The 24,907-nt window shown below is 39.9% G+C and overlaps 1 protein-coding gene across 7 annotated transcripts in view; it reads right to left on the minus strand.

The window, feature by feature from the left end:
- Positions 1–15,469, minus strand: part of SEMA4G (semaphorin 4G) — a 106,705-nt gene extending 91,236 nt beyond the window's left edge. For 2 of the 7 annotated variants that reach the window (XM_083363669.1, XM_083363667.1), the window contains exons 1-2: positions 15,291–15,444; positions 6,681–6,836 (exon numbers count right to left, since the gene is read on the minus strand). The gene's annotated coding sequence lies outside the window, so the exon portion shown is untranslated. Of the gene's footprint in view, positions 1–6,680; positions 6,837–14,818; positions 15,006–15,290 lie in introns of those variants that run through there. The other 5 variants (XM_083363671.1, XM_083363666.1, XM_083363672.1 and 2 more) reach the window with 4 other exon arrangements.
- Between the last annotated feature and the right edge of the window lie 9,438 nt (positions 15,470–24,907).

Consider the following 24,907-nt stretch of genomic DNA (forward strand, 5'->3'; position numbering starts at 1 on the left):
ATAAATACAAGTAAGCAGCTTTTGGAGCTGGCAGGACTGATGGAGGAAAAATGGGTCCTGGAGATCTCCTGAACCCACACTTATATACCATTACAAGTAATCATTAATAACCAAGCACCAGTGGATATATATTTCCCCTTTTCAAAATTTATACTCAGTTACTAATCCAAAATTTTCAAGAGAAGAGAATCTTTCTTGACAGGAAAACGCAAAAGATTCAATTAGCCAAAGATGGGACCTGCACTACAATTTTAAAAACGTAATAAAAGCCTGTGTGTGTCAGATGCTTCCATCTTAAGAGAGACTGTAATGAAAACTATACAGTATAAGAGACCTACTTTTGCCTTAGGAGTACTATGGAATTACAAGCCATTCTCAACTGCACTAACATTGCAAAGATAGAAGTCTCCCAACTCCAAACACATTTAGAAGATGCTCATTATCTGTGCCAGTTGTAATTTATTTATGTATTGGGTATACTGCTACTTTGACACTACTTGCTTCATTCAAACACATCTAAGTGTGACTGATGGAGGCAGCTTGGAGTTGTATGGCATTTTGGCTGAGACCTTGGCTGGAGTCTGGAATAGGCATGTGATGGAAGACCTGGACTGGATTGCTCCTATACAATCTCCCTGTGTGTGCTGAACTCAGGGTGCTCCTTGGTTTTCAGAAAAGCTCCAAGAGATGAAAAACCAAGAGCGATGCATAGAGTGCAATTTAAAAAAGTCAAAGATTTAATCTGATCAAACATGAGTAAGAGCCCATATTCAGGCGTACATTTTGATAAGGGTGGTGAAACTTTCTATTTCTCCACCCTTGCCACTTCCTGCTGGCCCTGTTTAGAGTGACCTGCTATCTCTCACAGGGCCTGGGTCACAGAACCATTTCCAGGGCTGTGGTGAGGAATACTCATGCCGTCTAGCAGACAAAGTCACTCAGATTCACTCGGAGGTAGACTCTGACTGGAAAAGTTCTAATGAGCTGCCCACAGAACTGCCTTTTGATATTATCTCAGCTGAGTTTGGACAAAATCCTTTTGTTTGTTAATTCAGCCACCTCTTTGTTAGATTCTGGCCCTTCTGGATTATAAAAGCAGCCTGAGAGGTCACCACAGGATAGATTTATGTGATGTTTATGTGATGTTTCAACTTCTTTGAGAGACAAACTGGTCCTACCAACATTGAAGGAGGCAGTGGTATGCCCCCTCCTCAAGAGGTAATTGCTGGACCTTTCCCTGTTGGAGATTACCAGCCAATTTCCAATCTTCCCTTTCTGGCAAAGGTTGTGGAAAAGGGGATTGGACAACAGCTACAGAGGTTCTTGGAAGAAATGGATTATCTGGGTCTATTTCAATGTGGCTTCAGGCCACAATACAATAGAGAATCAGCATGTGTCATGCTTGCTGATGATCTTTGGTGAAGTTGATGGGGATGGTACATCCATCCTACTGCTCTTTGATCATTCAGTGACTTTTGATATTATCAACTGCAGTATTCTTCTGGCCTGGCTGTGGGTATTAGAAGTGGGAGGCACTGTGCTCCAGTGGTTCACCTCCTTCCTCAGTGGTTGGTTCCAGTCAGCAAAAATAGGGGGAAGGAGACATCACATCCACAACCCCTCAGATGTGGGATGCTTTATGGCTTAAAACTTTCCCCTCTCCTGTTAAACATCTACATGAAACCACTGGGGAAGGTCATCTGCCAGTTCAGGGAGCAATGTCACCAGTATGCCGAGGACAGTCAATTCTACATCTCTACCCTGCGTGGCACATGTGAAACTATCAATGTATTGACTCAGCATCTGGAGGTTGTTCAGGTCTGGATAGGGCAGACAGAGACTTCAGCTCAACCCTAACAAGACTGAGTGTCTCTGGCTGTTTGGACCTCCTGGATCAGGGATGTTATTATCTTTGGTCTTGTATGGAGCTGCAGTGACAGACAGCTTGGGGGTCCTTCTGGACTTGCAGCTTGAAGAGCATGTGGCAACGGTGGTCAGGAAGGTCTTTGCAATGGTGGCCCCTGTTCTAGCAGCCCACAAAACCTGGCTTTGGTCCCAGGCTAGAGGGTAGTTTGTTATTTGTTTAATGGACCCTGTTTTGTTTTGTGGCTTTTATTATTAGGACATTTTAGTCCAGGCTGTTGTGGATTTAACATTTTTAGCTGTTTCTTATGTCTTTTTTAGTTTTATGCATCACTACAGAGCCCACTGGAATTAGGTAGCCAATGAATTTAAATAAATAAATTAGTAGCTTACAGGTCTATGCTAACAATATCACCATCCTTATATACCTCAACAACAACAACACCTATGAGTGACTATTCAAAATAAGACAGAAAAAATATACAATCAAAGGCAATAATCCTTCACTTCACCATCCTCATCCACTCTTTTCACCTTCCATCACTCCACTCTCACGCAGATTTAATGGTTGGAGAACTGGTCATATTTTCTACTTCCATTCCCTGACTGCCTTCAAGAAACTTCTAAACTCTGAAAGTTTAGCTGTTTCAAGCTATAAACTTTTATCATTCGACAACAGCAATTAATTCTTTTACTGCAGAAATCATAAATTCTTAAATGGTTGTCCAAACAATATGATAACAAATCAGATTCAGTTCATGAAATCTTTTGAACAGAGGTCCAGAGGATTGGACAATTTATCTTCATAACATCTGCCAAACAAGGTGGGCCTCATTTAACAAAAGCAATTCTGAATACAATCTATTGACTGACAAATCAGCTTTTATGCAAGTTATTTGTATCTAACAAGGACTTAGTATCTTATTAGGTTCAGAAGCTAGGCCATCTTATTACCTAGGTAAAATGAGGTTTCAGTAAGGCATTTCTATAAGTAATTAGTATTTTGTAATGAAGCAGCCAGAGCACACATCTTCATTATAGAATCTACAATTAGCTACATTAGGGTAATCAAGTTAAATATAATTGTAATAATATATGGGGATGACCTTGGGAGACTGGCAAAAAGATGCTGCTTAGAGAATGGTCAGATAAGAGCTGCACAGTTCATAGAGCAAGAGGTTCATAAGGTACCCTTCCTAAAGTTATTGGCTGTCAAGGTGATGGTGGGAGAATTGTACTCTCAGACTTGTAAAATTCTGTTAATGTAGCTTCACAATAAAGCAGAATTAGCTTATCTGATCATGTTTCTAGCCTGGTTTACCTGGTAAGGCTGACGTTACTTGAGCAGGTAGCACACATTTTGTTATATTTGTGGTCATTTGTTACTAGGAAACAAAATGGTTTTTGCTGATGGGGCACGTGGACCACATTATATTTATATTCCTTCCAATTTTAAGAATTTTCAGGAGGCGTGCAACTGTTAAAATCGATTTAATCAGTGAATCTAGCATTTATTGCTATTAATTTATGTGACTACATTTTTAAATCATAGAATAATTTTGAATCACTATAAATGAAAACAAAGAACATAATTTTAGAAAGTGTGTTAGATCCAGTAGATTCAAATTATTATTTTTTTCATAGTCATATATTTAATAATTGTCCTCACCTGTCATATTTAAAAAATCTGGTAAAAACATTTTGATATTTCAGCGGAGAGGGAACCCAATGTTTTCAGCAGATGAAATGGCACTGGATTATCCCACACTGTTATAAATAACATCTTTTCTGAAGGAAGGTGAGAATTTATACCTTGCCTTCTCTTAACAGTGAGCCAAGATCACTAAACTGTGATAATTTACTTAATGGATTATCCAAAAGTGGACAACCCATTATAGAGACAGAATGTTAATCAACTAAAAATTACTTAACCAGTTTACATCCTTGATGTTATGGTAATCATTATCCAGTCCTTCCTGTTAAGTATAGTTCTTTTCCATTCAAAGCGAGCCTGAATGCACTGCTGCTGACACATCCCAGAAACAAAACTTTTAAAACCTATGATTTAAGGCCTCACCTGAAGTGAGGTTTGAAAGATCGTTTTCAGTGATTGAAAACTAATCTCTTTGGGGCAGCCACACAGAACAGGTTTCCATGGAGAAGCTGGTTCAAACACCAGCAGCGTGAAGAAAGCGGGCTTTTTCAACACAGATAAGTCTACCTTTAACTTTTCTACGCTGCCACACATGTGGGGTGCTCTATGTGATCCCTGTGCATCAGATGCTGCAGCACTCTGAATAAATTCAAAGCAATAAGACAGTCCTAAAGGGGTATTTCGTTTACAAGTTGTGACATAGGGATAACAGTATCGTGAATTGTAACTTTTCCTTCCCTTGTCCTCTTCACCAAATAACATCCCCATTATTTAAAACTTCTGTGAAAGGTCTATCATTTTGCTTCATAGGTATATAAAAAAAATGAAACACTTGAACCTGATCGTAGAACATATTCATAGGAAAGCAATTGTATTCCTCTAAATTACAGGGACAAAAAAATCATGAAAGGTTCATGGATCTGCTCCATGGATCTTCAGCAATGTTAATATCTAAGCTATTGTTTTTTGTTTTTTTTACAAAATTTGGGTTAAAACTATGGAAGTTGCTGCTTTACGATAGGGTGAAAGCCACCAATTTAGTTTTAAAAGAAGACTAGACAAATGGGTGAGAGATTAGACTACTGATGGCTGTTAAGTGTTGATAACTGCATGTCTTACATACCAACAGTGGCTTCTGGCCATACATGTGAGTATACCAAATACACACAACTGCTACGTGTAATTCTATGTGACATAAAATGCTACATTAGTTAAACTTTCGTCTGATCCAGCAGGGATTTTCTGATGCTCCTAATGATGATCTCGCAGGATTTGCATGACAATCTATTCCATGGATCTCTCAGCTCCACAAAAAGCAGATGGTCCAACCATCTGGATGTCTTTTTCCATTTGATGATGGTGTTTCTTTTCAATATCTGCTAACTAAATAGTTTATATATTTAAGGTTTGTTTTATCAATGGGTTCTGCCTCCCTATTTTAATGAATGTGTCTTATTATGCAATGTTTTTACAATGTTATGAGCCATTCTCAGTGATGCAGGGTCAGGATAAAACATATGCATGCATGCATAAATAAATAAATAAATAACAACTAAAGCTTTGTCCAAATTCATGAGGAGGAAGAACTACCATTCTTTCGCCACTATGAACAATTTCTCATTTTTCTGTGTTTTTTTTAAATAACGAATCCATACTTAGATTTTAAATTCAACTCCATTTCTTTTGTACCATTAAAACTCCCTTTAGGCCGATGCTGCAACTGAATACCCAATTTTGTGATTGCATGTTATAGTGTTGGGAAGGCAATGCACTCAATAAGACCAGCTGTCTCAGTGGACAATAAACTTATTTCCAAGTTGCAAAAAGGGAACCAAAACAATTGCTTGCAAGAACATTTTGTTTTCAGCTTAAATATGACATATTTACCTAGGTAAGCTCTGCTGAAGTAGCACCCTTGATATTTACATAACCTAAAGTAATCATGAACAATCTTTTACTCCCAAGAGCAGCATTCGGCAAAGGGCCACGAACTACACATCAAAGTAGTCCAAGACTGTGTCTGGATGGCCAGGGTGAGTATTTTCATCTTGCTCCTTCCTGGAATCTTGGGGGGGGGAGGCATCAGGAATGCTTGCCTCCTCTAGCACTGCTGACATATCCAAACTTTCTCACTCTATACTGCATTTTTTATGTAGTTCAGAAAATGATTTATCAGTGGGGGAAAAGTAGATTTTCAGTGGCTGACCAAAAACCATAAATCAGTGTTTCTTAATCTTGGGAACTATGTGTGAACTTTAACTCTCATAATTTCTAGAGGAATTCTGGAAGTTGAAGTCCACGCAGCCCAAAGTTGCCAAGGTTGAGAAACACTGCCCCAGAGAACCACTTAAAATGGATCAAAAAAATTTAAGTTGACACTTTTTCAAACATAGTAGCCAGGCTGAGGTTAGGTCCACACATCATATTAAATAGTTTTCAGCTATTGTGCCGTGAACTAATACTAAATTATAAACTGGGCAACAGATACCCCTAAGCTCTTTTTTTTTTTTACAAATCAGGGCTTTCTCCAATTGTACTACTTACATTGGTGCCATTTTGAGGTGAAAACTGTAATGTGAACCTACTATAACTGAGCATAACTAAAAAGCAAATCTCCCACTGACTAAACAAAAGGAAAAAATTCTAGGCTACCTTCAAGCCTGTCCACTTTGCATTATCACTCATCCTATTCAAATTCAGCCTTAGCTATGGAAAATCCCTGGGTGAATTTGGATCTATAATTTTGTCTGTTTTTCCAACCGAACTCATAGAGTTGTTTTTCTGGGCATAAACTGAATGGAACTTCTCATCAAAGCCTTTGTTCCTAGAGCAGTGGTGGCGAACCTATGGCACATGTGCCAGAGGGGGGCACTTGGAGCCCTCTCTGTGGGCACACGCACCTCACTCTTTGGCTAAGTTTTCGCAGGAAAAGGCCATTTTTCAAGCCCCTTCCTAGCCAAAACAAGCCTCCAGAGCGAACGCACTGTTTTCAGCTTTGAATTACATCAAATCTGACACCAGCAGACTAACAGATGACCTGAGTGCTGCACGTGTTGCTCTCAAACTTACAAAGTATAAACCAAGGTTAGTCAAATTATCAGCATGCATACAACAGCAAAAATCACATTAATTGTTCAAAAGCATACCAAAGGCAAACTTTTACCTTTCAGTAAAAAGTTGTTTGTATTATTGAAAGCTTTGTTATTGTGTTTTTCTTTTAAGACAAAAGATGTCAATGTATGAGTTGCTGTGTTGGCACTTTTCGATAAATAAGTGGGTTTTGGGTTGCAGTTTGGGCACTCGGTTCGCCATCACTGTCCTAGGGAAAATCAAATAGCTAAATAAAATAAAATAAATAAAAATATGCAAACATTAAGTGCAGTCCCTGCTTTTAAAAAGGGCACATGTTCTTGACATAAACTGGGTTCACACATGACTTCAATGTAATGTTTTTTGGGTAAGCTGTATAGTCATTCCTTCTTTTGACTCTCCATTCTGGAAGTTTCCTGATGTTGTTAACTAACAGTAAGCTTCACAAATGCCTATTCCTAACTAAACTGTAGTTTTCATGATATATAACATATTTCTACTTGCAAAAATTGGCAGTTTTATATTTGAATTCTTTCAGAACTCATGGATGGAAAAATCTGGAATTGGTTTACTTCTTTTTGATTTATAAGTAACAGCTAAACTTTTAGATATGTAGACTAACTCTTAGATTTTGGAGCAATAAGGAAACTGGCTAAGAAATTATAGGAGCTAATGTTTGCCTCTATGGAGAGTATTCAAGCTGGACGGCACAAGTTGCTTCTTTTAAAAAAGGCCCATCCTTCTAATATTGAACATGACTGCCTTAAGTTCTTCCTTTAAAAATAACTGTTCAGATATTTTTACTTGAGTAGAGGTATAACAATGGAACACCAAGGTGCATTCGTAAGTGCTCACACTGCTAAATTCTGCACCAGCTGTAGCTTCCAAATGCTTCTCAAGAACAGCTCCTGTGCAGTGCACTGCAGTAATCAACTTAGGAAATAACTAAAATGCGAGTCACAGTGAGCAGTTTCCTGATCCAAGAAAGGTGCAACTGACACACAAGACAAATTGTGCAAAAGTCATGATTGTCACTTGTTCCTCAAAAAAGGGCTGCAAGTCCAGGAGGACCCCAGGCTCACATAGTTGTGGCCGTTGCAGCATCTCTACAGTCATGTGATTACAATTTGGGTAAATGACAACCAGCCTGCAATCACATTGCAGCATCCTGTGATCACGTGATCACCATTCGTAACCTTCACTGCTGCCTTCCATCAAGCAAAGTTAATGTGGAAGTCAGTAGGAGACCAGAAAACGCAATTACATGACTGCATGATGCTGCAATCATGTGGGATTCACTTAACAACTGAGACTGCTGGAACTGTCATTGTAAGTTGTTGCTGTCAGATATAAACAATCAGATCCAAATGTGAAGAGTTCAATTAGCTACTTTATTGCTCATGCTAATTACACAGTAATCTTCCTGCGCTCACCCCATTGCCGGCAATGGGAAAAAAATTCTGATACGTCATGCAACATCACGTGATGTCGTGAGTTTGACATGTCCGCCTTAAATGAAAGAGCACATCCTGGTTTAACCTGGAGCAGTACGTGGCAGCAACATGGTGGCTCAATGGTTAAGACACTGGGCTTGTTCTCTGGAAAGCTGACAGCCAGGTTCAAGACCTGAATGCCCCGTGACAGGGTGAGCTCCCATTCTCACCTCAGTGCCTACCAACTAAGCAGTTCAAAAGCATGCAAATGCAAGTAGATTAATAGGTACCCCCTCAGTGGGAAGTTAAGAGTGCTCCATGATATCATGCTGGCCACATGACAACGGAAATGTCTTCAGACAACGTTGGCTCAATGGCCTCAAAATGGAGATGAGCACCGCCCTAACAGTCAGCAATGGCTAGTGGAATGAAACCCACAGGGACTCTTTACCATTTTTTAAGTATGTGATTCAATGATCTCCAGTTACACACCTGCTAGTATTTACACATGGTTGTATATATGGTTCTGAAAAGGAAAACATTTGCAGTTCAGGGTGGAAATGAGGGATCCTTGGTCTCTTTGAGCTTGGTTGGTGTGTAATATATAAATTGCAGACATTTCATTACCCAAACTAGATAACATCATCAGTGCTGGTAGGGAGTGAGTTTGCTCTCAATTTATATTCTAATGGCTTGCCCTTTCACTGTTGGTGGGAGTCGTCTTGGTCGTTCTTTGGGTTATATAAGTTTTTTCCCCCAGTAGTTCTTTCTTAAACTAGAGCCGATTTTTTGGAAAGATCCAGATACTGGTGCAATTATTTTGCAAGTGGGAAAAAGTGATATGACAAGTGTGTTATGGCAGAAGTGTTAAAAAAAACTAATGTGATAATGAGAAATTGCAAATGCCCAGCATTTTGTATATTTATACTTTGCCTTAAAGGTTGTCAAAAAGGGAACTACTGCAAATAATTTAGCACTGAGTTTATCTGGTCCTTAAAATGCACTTGAGAAAGTGCTATAATTGAAGAATCTTTATAGCCAATTGGAGGAAAAATCTGGGTGCAAGGAAAATGAAAAACTGAAGAAGTTATGAAAACCAAAGGAATCCCAATATAGTTTATTTATTTATTTTATTTATTTTAATTCCATTTATATCCCGCCCTTCTCCGAAGACTCAGGGCGGCTTACAAGTTAAGCCCACTCAGATATTTCTTGTCATTCAGCTATGTTGGATTACTTACTCTCATCAACTTCAGGATCAGGGCCAAATGCTATAGATTGTGCCAGGTTGACTAGTCCATATGATATGCTACTAGAAGCAATCTGCAAACTTGTTGATTTATGTTACTACAGTATTACAATTGTAGAAGAGCTAATAGGATTGTATTGCAAGAAGATGGCTTCAAGATAGTTATCAATAGGTGGAGAGAAGATCAAAATTATGGACAAATAAATTAACAGGTATAAATATTTTTTTCTATTCATTAGTTTTTTCAAAAGATTGGCTAATCTACAGTACTTTGTGTCAAAATCCTGTATTGTTACTGATCTTTAAAAAGAAATGCTTATATGTGGTGTGTGTTTTTTAGATTTACAGTGTTAGTAATAATGATTTTCCAGAAACAGTCTCTAGGCTGGATTATGTAACATGATGGAGTAATATAATTACATCTCTCCTCTATATTTTAGCAAATATTAACCACAGGGAAGCCTATTTGGACTGGAACCCTTTGCTGGGTTACCAATTAGAATCCAAATCTGTCGGACGGAGGCTATTTGTAAGAAACCTTGTAGACACACAGAAGGTATAGCAAGTTATGCATTGTAACTGCATTCAGGAGCTCAGTTCAATTCCTAACATCTCCACTGACTTCCAGAAAAGATCCTGCCTGAACCCTGAATAGCTCTGCCAGTCAGGGTGATAAATAAGTGAAGAATCTAACTTTTGGCAGAAACACCATGATAAATACCCATTGAAGCCATGCTAAACCTGACCTAGATCGTTAAAACCCCCTCTCTTTATCTCCCCTTCATTTCTTATCAGACATTACAGTTAACAGGTGCAGTTTGAACCCCAGACTCCAAGCATTGTTAGCCAACCACAAACAGCCAAAAAGAAGTGAAAGTGTGTGGCCACAGTCTGGCAAAGGACCTGTAGGGTGAGAAAACTTCACTTTGTCATTAGTTCAGACAGATGGCAAGGCAAGAAAACAGGGCATCAAGCAGTCTTGGCCATATATGGAGAAATGGGATAAAAGAACCAGTTGGAGGGGAAATTATCAAACAGCTCTAAGATGTATTGAAGTTTAAAACAAAGACACTGCAAAGAGGAGGAAGTCTTCCAGCCTCTTGGAAATGAATCAGCAATGTAGGTTTCTATACTACTAAGCATCCTATCTTCACCCAGTCCTGCTCTGAAAAATCAACTGCCATGGAAGATGAGGGCCAATCAAAGAGTTTCTTAGGAAGATCTCCTCTTAAGAACTTCTCCCTTTTCTTTCTCATTTCCCTCTTTAGATTACAATTTTAGGCATCAATTTCAAACATCATAAGCTTTCATTTAAGATAGCAAAATGAACAAACTAAAGGTGATTGGTTCTTGACTCTCACGTCACAATTCTCTTAAAAAGTTAAAGGGATGCAGGCTGAGTGGATTGGTGCTGCCCTGCCTGTGAGGAGGTAGAATGTAACAGATTTAACTGAACTATGTTTATTATCTTAAGTTAATTTAATTAAAAATTAATTTAATTTTATTTTAACTTTTGTATGTAATGCTTTTATTGCCCTATACACCGTCCTGAGTCCTTCGGGAGAAGGGCGGTATAGAAATTCAATAAATAAATAAATAAATATCTTGGGGCTGAACCAGTAGGCATGTTGCGATGGCTACCTTGGGGTTAGAATTAGTATAGATTCTAAATTACCTTTTTATCTTGGAGCAAAATTGTAAGAATGTCATGGTGATTATTCTGGGACCTGTTTTGGTAGGTCATCTTGAGGTCTATCTTCCTAGCAGGAATGGCCCTGCTGTTTGAGAACTGGAATTGGTAGAGTACTTCCAGCTTTCTACAGCTGATTCTGAGAAAGACGTGCCTGGAAGGTGAAGCTGACTTACAGAGTCAGACTCAAGACGCTAAATTTGGGAAGTCCACAAAGATATTTCTGTCTTTAGGGCTGATACACCAACACGGACACTCAAATCTGGGTGAGTGTCAAGTATGACTGGACACCCCAAAAGACCAATTTGGGCATATCATCAACGCTGGGTTAGATGGATCAGTAGTCTGATCAAGTACCTTTCTAAAGCAATAATACTATTAAGAGAACAGTGCTAATTTCTGCATATGTACTGAGAAGTAGTTTCTATTATCTTAAATGAAACTTACTCCTTGGTAACTGTGTGTAAGATTGCAACATATCTATTCTAACTTTAAATGAAGAAAGTTGTTTAAAAGGAAATACCTGGATAGATAGTGCTTCTGTCCTTGCATCTCTGGATATACAATTAAAACATGATGTTCATAGAATATTAATGCTATCGGATGCTTCAACCAAATTCAGATTCATATAAACATATAAAAAGGGAATGAGAGTTGCAGCAATCTCTCTAAGGATATAACCTGAAATCCATTTGTTCAAGCATTCAATTAACTACTAAGAAAAAAACTGCTCTCCCTTAGCTATTGGGGGGAAATTATCTAATTTCCTTGTTTCACAAAATAGTTGTAACAATTCCCAAGGTGAAAGATTTGTCATACTCTGATTCTATGCTATTTCCCTAAAAGCAGAAACAGGAGGTACTCAATGCTGCAAGTCAGCATATGTCTTATTCTTTGTTATTATAAAGCAGAAATGTCCTCCTTCTTGCGTATGAGTATTGGCCAAAAACAAATGCTCTTCTCCAAATATCTAGTTACGCTTATATCCCTCCATCCTTAAGTTGGCAAAAAAACCAACCTACACTAGCATTAAAATTGCTCTCTATTGTCTATTTCGTATCCTATCCCAAACATTTCTGTTCCTAGTCACTGCCAACCAACTAATGATTCCAAGAGAATGAAAAAGTCTAACAATCTTGAGGCTGCCCCTGGATGGTGCTGGGATAAGGGAGAAATACTCTTTTAAGTTGTACAACAAGGACAACTTAACTGCATTCACGAGCTACTGATATGATTTTAGTGGCAGACAACAGAAAAAAGAAATTGCCAAGACAAGACTGTGCTATAGTTAGGTCAAGTAAGGAAAGGCACTATGTATTCCTATCCTATAATATAATGAATTTACACAAGAACTCATGAACAATTTAGTTCCAGTTCAGAGGATATGCCTGGAATAACTGAGAGATCATATTTATGCCAGCTTGTATAGCAGTAGTAGCCATAAACTGCCAAGCTGACAGAACATCTTTGCTGCGCTCCAAAATAAGGTGCTAGGGCTTATGCAAGTATTCACAACCAAACCCTCAAAGATGAGTATCAATTATTTTGAGTGCTTCTGTTGGTTTCTTCTTACAACAGTCAGCCTGCCAAAGAAGACTAAATAAATCACTCCATTACAAGAACCCATTACATTTATAAAGGGAAAAGGTTCAGATGGATTTGTAAGGGAAAGAGGCTAACACTGCACAAGAATCCGGCACTGCAAGTTTAGACAAAAAGATATCATGGAAAATGAGGTGTTTTTCTCTTTCTTCTAGACAAATAGAAGTGAACAGATCCATTATATCATAAACTTGTTAAATATACAGCCCACAGGAAGGAAGAGGACATCAGTGAAACTAGCAAAATAGGGGATATGTTTGGTAAGCCACAAGCAAAATATTAGCATATCAGGCAGTCCTTAAAAAGGAAGAAGAAAGAGAGAATCAACAATAGCAGAAGTAAATAATCTGTCTTTTCCATAGCTGGCCATAACAAATTAGTTTCATTAGTAGTAATTTTATGTATTTCCTCCTTTTTCCTGGACTCCTATTTGTGTCTTGCAAGCTTCCTGCTGATATTAGTGAAAGGACTGCAGTAGTCTGAAATGTTCTAGTAATCTAGTTCATTGCCCTCAAAAACAAAAACACAGACCATCATGCAAACCCAACAAACTAACTTTAGTAAACCTTCTGATAGAAAAAAAAACCATGCCAATTCAGAATCCTACATCACTGGCATAGACAGAAATTTTAGTGGCCAGAATCAAAGACTACAAATGTATTTGTGGATATTGATTAATATAAAATAAAATAGTAAGAATTTAAATCCACTTTTAATGTGGAAGTAAATTCAACAGTGATCACTTTTGAAAAATCACAAAAAGGTTTATGCAGCAGGAAGTTCAGCCACCTTCACTGTAAGCAGAGAAGTCTACATACCGGTAGTTGAATGGTGGGTTCATTATCACTTGTCCAATAATCTTATGCCATTAGAGTGCAGTTTGTCCTATTCTTAAAGCATCTGAGGGTTATTTCACATGTTTTCCTCATTACGTTATGTAACAGTGCAGATTTTTTAAAAATGAGGAGCAATGTATAAATGCTTTAAATAGGTAAGTACAAAATCATGTGCTTATAACAATGTTGCAAGTGTTTATTTTATTAGGTGGGTACACTGATTACATCTTCCAATGAGAAAACACCCCAATTATCAGATCCATAGAACCATAATTGGAAGAGATCTTTCAGGCTTTGGTGCAGAATTCCAAATGAAAGCATTCACTGGCAGGCTGTCTTTATTTAGCCTATATCTGAACATAGACATGCACACCTGTGTAGGGAAAGTAAAATGACATTTCTCCGGTGACCCATATAAACAGATCCCTCCCAACTTCCTCCAATTATGTCAGTAAAAATCTTAAACCTCTCATTAATAAAGTTTCTATGTTTTAAGGAAGCAACTCAGCCTTCCCTAGCTCTTACCAAAATGCAACACATTTATTTTTACAAGTTTCAAAAAACAGAACAAAACACCTGGACAATCTCTAAATTAGGATGAAGCAAAATGTCACAAAAGAGCATATACTGTAACTCTTTTGCCACTTTTGGGCAGAATGACTAATAGTGAACTTAGAGTAGTTTTTTTTTCTTCTGATCTTCCATTTAAAAAAACTTATTTCAGAAAAGTGCAACTCCACATCCTTGGTTTCATAATAATATTTCAAAACAAACACCTTCCACAAGTCACAGGTGTTTTGATATTTGGGCAATTTGGTCACTACTGACCACTGCTCTCTCTGTACCTCCCTCAAGCTCTCCAGTGCACAAGCATCAACTCTAGTGCAAACTCCTTCTGATTCAGTTATTTCCATGCATTGGCTGGATTTCCATGCAATCCATACCTCAACTTTATTCCATTCTTTGAGTCTCCCCCATCCATACGCCAGGTTTTTTTTCTCAAACTGTAATGCTAAGAGCTGCCATGCTCCGGACAAGTCCATCCCTCAAGTAGCCAGTGTCAATCTTGCTTTACCCAATTTCCCCCTCCCCTCCAGCCAATGGATCTAGCATCTGAATCCCACATCCCACCTCTCTAGTGGCTTAGCCTCAGCTTATTCCCTTGTCCCTCACATGCTGCCAGCTTAGCCTAAAACTCCTTCCCTAGGAAGCCTTGTCAATGTTGTGACTTCTCACTGGTGTGTGTGTGTGTGTGAGGGGGGGAACCATTAGCCACACACTGTGCCCCACACAGTCCAACTCTAAAGCGCTCCAGTTCCTCCTATTTCCCTTCCCACCCACGTCTTAAAGCAAGGAGACAGCGATCCGAGGCTCTCCAGGTACAGTTATAACCCTGATTACCTCTGACAATGCCAGTGCTGGCTGGCGCTTACAGGAGTTGCAGTCCGAAGAGTCTGGGCTCTGGAAAATATCAGGCTGCTATCCTTGTCTTAAACGCACATTCCATACTTTCAGTCTTCTCCGACTAGCCACCATACGTTCCGACGTACCTCAGCCTAGTCGAGACACGTGACCAACGCGGACCCCCACCCCTCCCACCCCCAAGTCTACAGTCTACTCGGCTTTCCAGCAAGACGGATTCCCCGCCCCCGACCTTTTCTTGAATCCAGGTATAAACCCGCCCACCTCCAGATCGCAGAGCTCAGCACTCCCCTCCTGCCAACACACAAGCGCATATCGTGGGGACTCTCCGCATCCGCCGCCTCTGACTCCGAAATCCCTCCAACTGTACACCCACACACGCGCAACACCAGAACCGCAGAGCTTCGTCCGCTCCGCCCCATCCACCAAGGAGGTAGCCCCCTTCTCTCACCTGAGCGCCGGCCGCGGCTCCAACTCTACCTCTCGGCCCACACGCCGCCCGACCCAGATTCTCTCCTTCGCCACTCACAACCCCGAGCCGGTGCGGAGTGAGCGGCGGCCCCTCAAGGCGAAGCGGCAGCTGGGCAACCGGTACGAAAACCCGCGAGGACTCTGGGGCGCCATCTAGCGGGCTCCTGCGGCAAAAGGCGGCTGCCCCTCCGAAGGCTAGCGGCGAGCCTAAGAGAAGGTCCCGAGCTTCCGGGTCGCCGATTCGGAGGAGACTTAATTAGAGTTAGGCATGTCTCTCTCTGTATTGTTTTATTCCAGCGATTTTTAACGCCGCCCAATAGAAAGAGTTTGGACGGTGTGCAATGTCAAAGCAGCGTCATTATCGCCTCCGTTAAATTCAATCATTAATGCATCTTAATGCAAACCGCACAATTGCCCCCTAGCGCGGTTTAGGCAACAAAACTGGTTTAAAAGGAGGGTTTTAGCACCTGCTTCAGTGCTGGGAGACGGGAGCAATGGGCTTCTGGGGCAGCATATTCCCATGCTGTACAGGCAACCACTGAGAAGGTCTGCTCACCTCAGCAAAGTGGGCCTGAAGCTCCTCCTCTAGATGTCCACAAAGATCGGGGAGGTTTGTGCTGCAACCCGCAATTTGTTATGTGACGAAGAGCTGTGCCGTATATGGATCTCTAGTATTTTCAAGGGTGTTTTGTAGGTGTGTAGGGATTTTCTGTAGTAGTCGTTGTCCCCTTGTTGTTGTTGTTGTTGTTGTTATTATTGTTATTATTATTATTATTATTATTATTATTATTATTATTATTATTATTATTATTATTAATTTTATTTGTATACCGCCCTTCTCCCGAAGGACTCAGGGCGGTTAACAGTCTGGTCACTATTATTTATTTATTTGAATTTATTGGCTGCCCATCAGTACATTCTGCATCAAATGTAGCTTCTGAATCACTTTCAAAGTCAGCCCTATACAAAGTTGGAGTTATGATTTATCCAGTTGTATGGTGATCGGCGCATGGATTATACCCTTATTTTCTAATTAGGATAAGGCCACAACTGATGAACAAGCCAAAGCTCTTAGCTCTAGAACTTCTTTCTAGTGCCATGGTTCACTTCTGGAGAATACAAAGTAAATTATTTTAAATAAAATAATAAAAAATTATAATTACAAATCTTCTGAATAGGTTGAGAGTTCACAATTCCAAATCCACAAAAAAGATCCTCAAAGTCAATTGAGCTCTAAGTGATCCTATAAAATACCTTAGACACCTTAAGAACTGTAATTGTAATTACTTTAATTGTAATTTCAACTAACTTTTTACTGTAATTGGGCTATTCTATTTAATTCTCATTTTAACTTTTGTATATTGTATTTTTATTGCATTTTATTGCCCTGTACACCGCCCTGAGTCCTTCGGGAGAAGGGCGGTATAGAAATTAAATAAATAAAAATAAAAGAACGTTGGAGGAGAGGACTACCAGCATAGGATATGTGTGCTGAGCTCTGGGCCATACATGCTAAATAAACAACTAAATATGATCCAAAGGTGCAAAATCAAAATCAATTCCAGCAGATTAATTCCCCCATTTACCAGATGTTAATGATTTGGTGTTCTGAGGGAATTTTCCATCCACCCACACATTTGCAATACAATAGAAGGCATTTTTGAATTTTTGAATACAGGTAGTTCTTGATTTACAACAGTTCATTTAGTGACTGTCCAAAGTTACAACGACACTGAAAAATGTGACTTAAGACTATTTTTCACACTTACAACCATTGCAGCATCCCTACAATCACATGATCAAAGTTCAGATGCTTGGCAACTGACTCATATATATATGACAGTTGCAATGTCACGGGGATCACCATTTGTGACCTTCTGACAAGCTAAGTCAATGGGGAAGCCAGATTTACTTTACAACTGTGTTACTAACTTAACAGCTGCAGTGATTCCCTTAACAACTGTGGCAAGAAAGGTTTTAAAATGGAGCAAAATTCACTTAACAACTGTCTCACTTAGCAACAGAAACTTTGCATCATCAGTCAAGAACTACCTGTGTGCAGAGATGTTCTGTCAATCTTTCTGGAACTAGGTTTCTTTAGGTGTATTAGAGTACATTCTCCTGTTATGCTGGGTAATTATATATATAAAATCATATATATACATATACATATACATATACATATACACAGTGCTTTTTTTGTAAAAGAAAAAGGTGCCGAAACTCACACATGTCATACAACCCACCTTGCCTACTCCAGAAGGTTCTATCCAAAAAAGGTGCCGGAACTCCGTTCTGTGCGTTCTATGAGAGAAAAAAGCCCTGCATATACATACACACATACAGTATGGGAACACTAGGCCACAAAAAGGCGTTCTGGGGGTGGTCACCCTCATGGTTAATTTAGCTTCTGAAGATTTTATTATAAAAGGCAACTATGAGCAAAGAGCAAGTCAAGAGGTGACATTTTTCATCAGGAAATTGAAAAGAAACAGCATTAAACCTCTCGCTTCCGTCCACACAAAATTAAAATACTTGGAAGCTTAGAATTCACATACTGTACTTGACTTATCTGTGTGCAGAAAAGAACTGGGTGAGTTTTGGCAGAGGAAAAACTGCTGCCAACGCACATCACAGTACCTGGAAAACCAGAAATCACAACATCAGCTTTTAGATGTATTCTTTAAGAACTTAACTCTTTGATGTATATGAAGCTGCATATTTTTTGTTCAGAACTTTATAATAACATTTTACCCTCAAGAGAAACAGTGCTAATTCTTCAACTGTTTTTTTTTTCAATTAAACCAATGGCTCTTGCAAACAGAAGGCTATATGTCACTCCCTCTGTCTTCAGTGATTTACAACAAAATTTTGGCAGGGAAAAGACAGTGCTCTGCATCTGGAAGGCATCTAGGATTTTCTGATCCACCTTCCTGACTGTTCTGCAGCATATGAAGTTATTGGCTGTATTGCACAACACAATGAACTAGCCAACCACATTTTACTCAGGTGATGAAGGTTGGTGTTGTGATTCAGGGTCAGCCTGTGGGTTCGGCAGTTGGGTCGGACGACTCAGAGGAGGAGGAGGGGGGTGTTGAAGAGCTTGCTGAGGGGATTGGACAGCTTGATGAGAGCCCCCAGCCAGGCCCCTCTCATCTGGTCACGATGCAGACCCAGCTGTGTGAGCCTGACAGCGTGGATGAAGATGACCCACAGCTGGCCCTGTTCAAGGACGCCCGACGCAGGAGGCAGTCAGTCAGGAGTAAACAGAGGAAGGCAATGGGGCACCTTGGAAAGAGGCAGAGAGAGGCCACGCCCTGAACTGTATTTAAGGGGAATGTGTGGGAGGGCTGGTTTGCTGAAGGCAACCGCTTGGATAGTTCCTGTTTCTTAGCTCCTGTTTCATGGTTGGTGTCTTGTCTTGCTCTGTTTTATGTGAATAAATTTGGCAGGCTTTATTCCAGCCTCTTGCCGTTTGTAAAGGGGTTGTCCCTGCTTTTGCTGCAGGGCCGGTAGCAGGCTGGTACAGAACAGTTGGGGTGTGTGTGCTAATTTAATGTATATCCAAAATTTCTGCCCCAAGGGCTCTTAAAGTACTGAACAATTGAAATATTAAACAATTAAACACAGATAAAAGGAATTAAAATGACTATTAATTCAAACTGAGAAGGAGGAGGATATTGAGTTCTTTAAAAGAGGGTCAAGCAAATGCAGTCTGTGTGCTTCAGGATCATCAGATTTGCAAAAATAAACTCGCCAGCACTCATGAATGTATAGAAAGGTATGCATTAACAAAGGAGGGGTCCTTGGTGCTCTCTGAGCTTGGTTGTTTTCTTGCAGATGTTTCATTACCGAAACTAGGTAATATCATTACTACTAGTCCTGATGTTAGTCCTGATGCAGTGGTTAAGTGAGGTATGCCTGAATTTGCAATCTTTTGTGCCCTCATTGTTAAGTGAATAATTGCAGTTGTGTATCCAGCTTCCCCTATTGACTTTGCTTATGGGCTCCTGGAGAGTGAATTGAATTGAATTGAATACCTTATTTGGCCAGTCTCAGGCATGTACACTGAGATTATAATCTCAGTGTACATGCAAAGCAACAAGATGATGACGATGATACCAATCAGATGAGAGAATGAGAAAGATAATAAGGGTAAATAATAATACTACAGCCATATGTTAGTATCGGTAAAGACCCATAGACCCTAGACAGCACTGTGACAATTAGGTGTTCAGCACAGTGAAGGCCTGAGGGGGAAAAAGCTGTCCCTGTGTCTAGTTGTCTTGGCATGCAACACCTTACAGTAGCCTCCTGAGGGAAAAAGCTGAAACAGTTTGTGTGCAGGATGTGAGGGGTCTGCAGGTATCTTCTCAGCCCTCCTTCTGACCTGCACAATATACAGGGTTTTTTGGGGGGGAAGGTAGGCTGGTTGCAATTATTCTTTCTGCAGTCTTAACTATCCGTTGGAGTCTGTACCTGTCCTGTTTGGTTGCTCTACCAAACCAGACAGTTATAGAAGTACAAATGACAGACTCAATAATTCCTCTGTAAAACTGTATCAACAGCTTCTGGGGCAGTCTGAGTTGACGCAGGAAGACCATTCTTTGTTGTACCTTTTTAATGATGGTTCTAATGTTAAGTGTCCGTTGCAAGTCCTAGGTTATTATAGAACCCCAAAGTTTGAAGGACTCTACTGTTGATACTGTGCTGGCAAATATGGTAAGAGGTGGTAAAATAGAAGGGTTCCTCCTTAAATCCATTCTCATCTCTACAGTTTTAAGCATATTCAGCTCTAGATTATTATGGCTGCACAACAGGCCCAGTTATTCAACCTCACGTTTATATGCAGACTCATCACCATCTCAAATAAGGCCAATGACCGTTGTATCATTAGCAAACTTGAGAACTTTAACAGAGGGTTCCCTTGAGGTGCAGTCACTAATATAGAGAGAAAAGGGCAACTAAGGGAGCACACAGCCTTGAGGGGAGCCTGTGCTTATTACCCAGGTACTAGATGCAATTTTCTCTAGTCTCACCTGTTGCCCCCTATCTGTCAAAAAACTGATTATTCACCTACAAGTATGAGTAAATACAGTAAGCTGGATCAATTTAGAGTAGAGAATTTCTGGAATGATGGTATTGAAATGCTGAGCTGAAGTCCACAAAAAGGACCCATGCAAAGGTCCCCAGAGATTTAAGATGTTGCAGAATGTAGTGTAATGACATATTGACACGCCATTAGAATAATATGGCAAAAGTAACTAAAAAAAGGTAATCTCTGCTTCAGAAGTTCTGCATCACAGACTACAATGCTTGCTGTAGTCAAGTATGTAAATTAATTGTGCATGAAAATCCTTTTATGTAAAAACCAGTTTGTTTTCTTGAACTAAAAAATCCTCCTGCAGGCCAATAGACAGACAGCTGTAAAGAAGCCAGGTGATAACATAATTACCTGGCTATCTTCCTGAAGCTTGGACACATCAGGATTTATTCTACTGGAAAAACACAGTGGATGTTCTAAAGCACTCACACAAATAAATAGCATGTGACACGGAATGATCTTCACAGCACCCCCCCAAATAAATAGCAATATTTCCCAACGCAGGGGATTTCACAGCTTGTGTACTGCCTTTCTCAGATCACAGCCAGTTAGACAGCCAGATAGTCACAGATGGCAAATTCTCAGAGGAAAGACACACTGTAAAGGAGGCCCATTCATGAATTCAGTGAAATCCATGACGACTCTTACATTGTTCCTTCAGTATTTCCAGATATATGTATCCTGCTAAAATTATAGTATTCACATTGACTGCGTTATATGAAAATACATTCAAAATTTAGTTTAGTAGTCTAAAACTGGCTTCAGAAGGAATCACATTTAGGTGTTGTGGATAAATTACAGGCAAAATATTGTTGCATAATGGAAATACATTTCTGCTGTCATGTCAGAGTATTATCGATGTATTCCAATGAGTTTGGTTTTTTTAAAAAAAATGCCTTAGACCAGAGTTTCCCAACCTTTTGGGCACCAGGGACCAATTCCATGGAGAGAGGTTTTTCCACAGACAGGAGGGTGCATGGTTTTGTGTGCTGCCTGCATCCCGTGGATGGACTTTGCTTGTTTGTGCAGCCCAGTTGCTGGCATGCTGCGGCCTGGTACTGGTCCATGGACCGGGGGTTGGGGACTCCTGCCTTAGACTAGTTAATTGGCAAAAATGCCAAATAGTTTATATTGTTTGTAAGTAACTTAAAAAGTAAATGGAAAAAGATAATACACTGCTAGATATTTTCTGAAATTCAGTAGCTTAATAGCTAGGGAGGGTTGACCAGGCAAGGTGAAAAGATGGCATTTTTTGATCATGGGGGCGGGGGAATGAACATCCAGTTACATGGAGCTAAATACCACTAATACAGAGAACTGTAGACATTCATGGAGTCGGGATTAAAACTTCACCAGGAAAGAAAGTTAAAACTAATTATAGGAAGGGGGAAATGGCTGATAGGGATCAATCTAATATGTGATTGATCAGTTCTCTTTCACTGAGAGGCAAGAAATGAGCAGTTGGTTTTCATAAGCATTTGGTCTCTACTCTGGAAATAACAGGTAGGTGTTGCCATTAGAGATTGCTGATAGTTTTAGCCACCTTGAATTTGTTTGATCCTCTTTTGAAGTCATCTCAACTTACACCCATTATCATATCCCTGTATAGAGGACTACACAGTTCAACTCTGTGCAGCAAAAAGAGAAAGGCTTCTTTTTTTTCTGCCTTGAATCTCCTGCTATTTCAAATCAGTGGATGACCTTGCTGTTGGGTATTACTTGAAACAGAGAGAAATATTTCTCCAGGCACTTTATATGCATGATTATTTTTACCTCTATCTTGGTCCCATTGCTTATCTGTTTTTAAGTTTTCTTTCAAGCCTCCAGATATTGTAACCTTTCGTCAAAGGGTAAGGGTTCCAACTGTTCCCACTGCCATTTTAATTGCCTTTTTCTGCCCTCCCTTCCCCTGGCCTCATGTGACTGGAATTGTACTCAGTATAGCAAGATTTGCAAGAACCAATAAGGTTTTATCTCTTGTTCTTTTCCTGAATATTAGATTCTGAAATGTTGCTGTGTGCCGTGATCTCCTATTTCACCTCCCCCCTGCCAACCTTACAAAAATGGAAACAAGAAATGTGAAGAGGATAGGCTGTCCATTGACCAACTATTATTACCATCTACCATATATTAACTTCTGCCCAAACTCACCTTTCACCAAATGGCAGTCCCCCAGCTACGTATGTTCAGTATTGAATTCCAAGAATCTCTGGCCAGGTTGCTGGGGTTTCTGAGCTCTAAAGCCCAAACAAATCTGGACTGCCGTAGCTTGGAAAGATGACCCCCATTTTTGCAAGCAGTCTTCCGGATGACAGGAATGAAGACAAGTGGGTTTTTCTTCTAGGCCAGCTCTTCCTGCTTCCACTGCCTCCCTTGTTCCTTGACCCACAGTCTGCTTTTAGAGCAGAATATTTTTCCATGTAATATAGGAAGGCATGCTGTATGTGCAAGAACATTATAAAGTGTTCTTTCTTTGCCAGCTGGTATATTTCAAAAATAGATGACTCCCAAGGTAATTGATTCTTTTTCATATGGCTAATTGGTTTCATAAAACGAATTTTGATACAGGGGCAATTTAAGTAGTAAGTAAGGATTGAATTATGACATAGGACCCAGATTGTTGGGGGCCATAAGCTGACTTTGTAATAATGCCGCTTAGGTGTGTGTGTGAAAGCCCTAATAAGCAGGCATATACATAGAATGAAGGCTACTGCTAAGCTTGTAAGCCGCCCTGAGTCTTCGGAGAAGGGCAGGATATAAATGGAATTAAAATAAATAAATAAATAATACAGACAACTTTCAGCAATTTCAGCTTCAGATTGTTATACTCTGTAACTGAATAAATGAGAACTTGGGGCAAATGTAAGGCAAAGACAAGAAATCTGCAGTCCTCTCAGTACCACAGCTCACCTATGTGAACCATCACTTAGAGGAGATACTATAAATGATGCTATTTGGCCTTATGCACTAATGTTGCCATTTCTACAACTAAGGCAAAAATGAAACTTTTATTGTGATGGGGCCACCCAACCTTTGAACAGCTCTAACACTCTATCAGTAGACCACTTATGGCATATAAGCTACACACATAATACACATATAAGCTACGCAAATCAGGGCTGTTTCCAGAGGAGGCAGAGGAGGAGAGGACCTGGAGCTTATGGAATGAAGGAACTGGATGAGGCTGTCGGCAGGCCCAGAGGAAGAGAGAGAGGCTTTTGGAGGAGTTGGTGGAGGCGGCAGTGTGCTCCAGGGGCAAAAAGAAGCAAGGCCTCTTTAAGGAAAAGGTGGAAGAGTCAGGATCAGAAAAAGGAAAGAAGGCGAGGTTGTCAGAATACAAGCGAATTTGAGGGCTAATCCACATGGAGCCCCATTTCCATCTGTCCTGTGTGCCATCGTTCACTCCCTAGAGACTAAAATGGACAATGTGAAATTTGAGCGGGCCACGAACAAGAAGTATATATCGGAGGTGGTGACCCTTTGAGAGCTGTATGCAACGAAATTTCATTTTGATGTATGCCGATTGGTGTACATTCAAAGTGACAATAAAGTTATCATCATTACATTGAGCATCTGTGGTCTAAAGCTCTTAATGACCTATCTAAGATGAGTTGTTACTTTTAGAGATGCTGTTCTAAATCAGATTTCTAAATAATAATATATAATATTTTAAAAGTATGATAACTGAAACAAAAGAAAGCAAAGGTAGTAGGAATAGTAATAGGCAGCTTGGGTGCAATTCCAAAATTCCAATACCAAAACACCATCACTATTGACAAAATGACCATCAGTCAATTACAAAAAGCAGCTTTACTTGGAACAGCTTACATCCTGTGACATTACCCTTCATATTATTAAAGAGAAACATCTGCCCATCCTAGTTCTTGGGAAAGACTCAACAGGTGGATAAAAATGCCAAATCTAGTCTAAACATCTGAGTGATCGTGCAACCAACCATCATCATCATAATCCTTTCGTGGAGTTACAGGGGAAAGGGCTTGTGATGCTCTGATGAGCTTGAGAGTTATGTTGGCAATAGTGTATTCTAACAGAAGGCTCACCCATTCCAGACAGCTTGTAGTGGAAGAGCCAGACTATCAGCCCATTTAATATGGGTGAGAAAACAGACGAAGAATCCTACACTAGATCAGTCATCCTCTGGGTCTAGAAGGACAACATTAGATGTTAGACTTCATGGGCATCTTGACAAATGGGGAACAGGACTCAGGAGCTATGCCTGGGCAACTGGATTACTAGAAGAACAACAATCACAGACAGTGTTTGAAAATCATGCCATTATGGCCTGCTATTATAAATTGGAACCACAAAGTAGGCTGTTCTGTACCAGCCTGCTACCGGCCCTGCAGCAAAAGCAGGGACAACCCCTTTACAAATGGCAAGAGGCTGGAATAAAGCCTGCCAAATTTATTCACATAAAACAGAGCAAGACAAGACACCAACCATAAAACACGAGCTAAGAAACAGGAACAATC

This window comes from Vipera ursinii (assembly GCF_947247035.1).
Source record: "Vipera ursinii genome assembly, chromosome: 5".
In the NCBI taxonomy this organism is placed as follows: Eukaryota; Metazoa; Chordata; class Lepidosauria; order Squamata; family Viperidae; genus Vipera; species Vipera ursinii.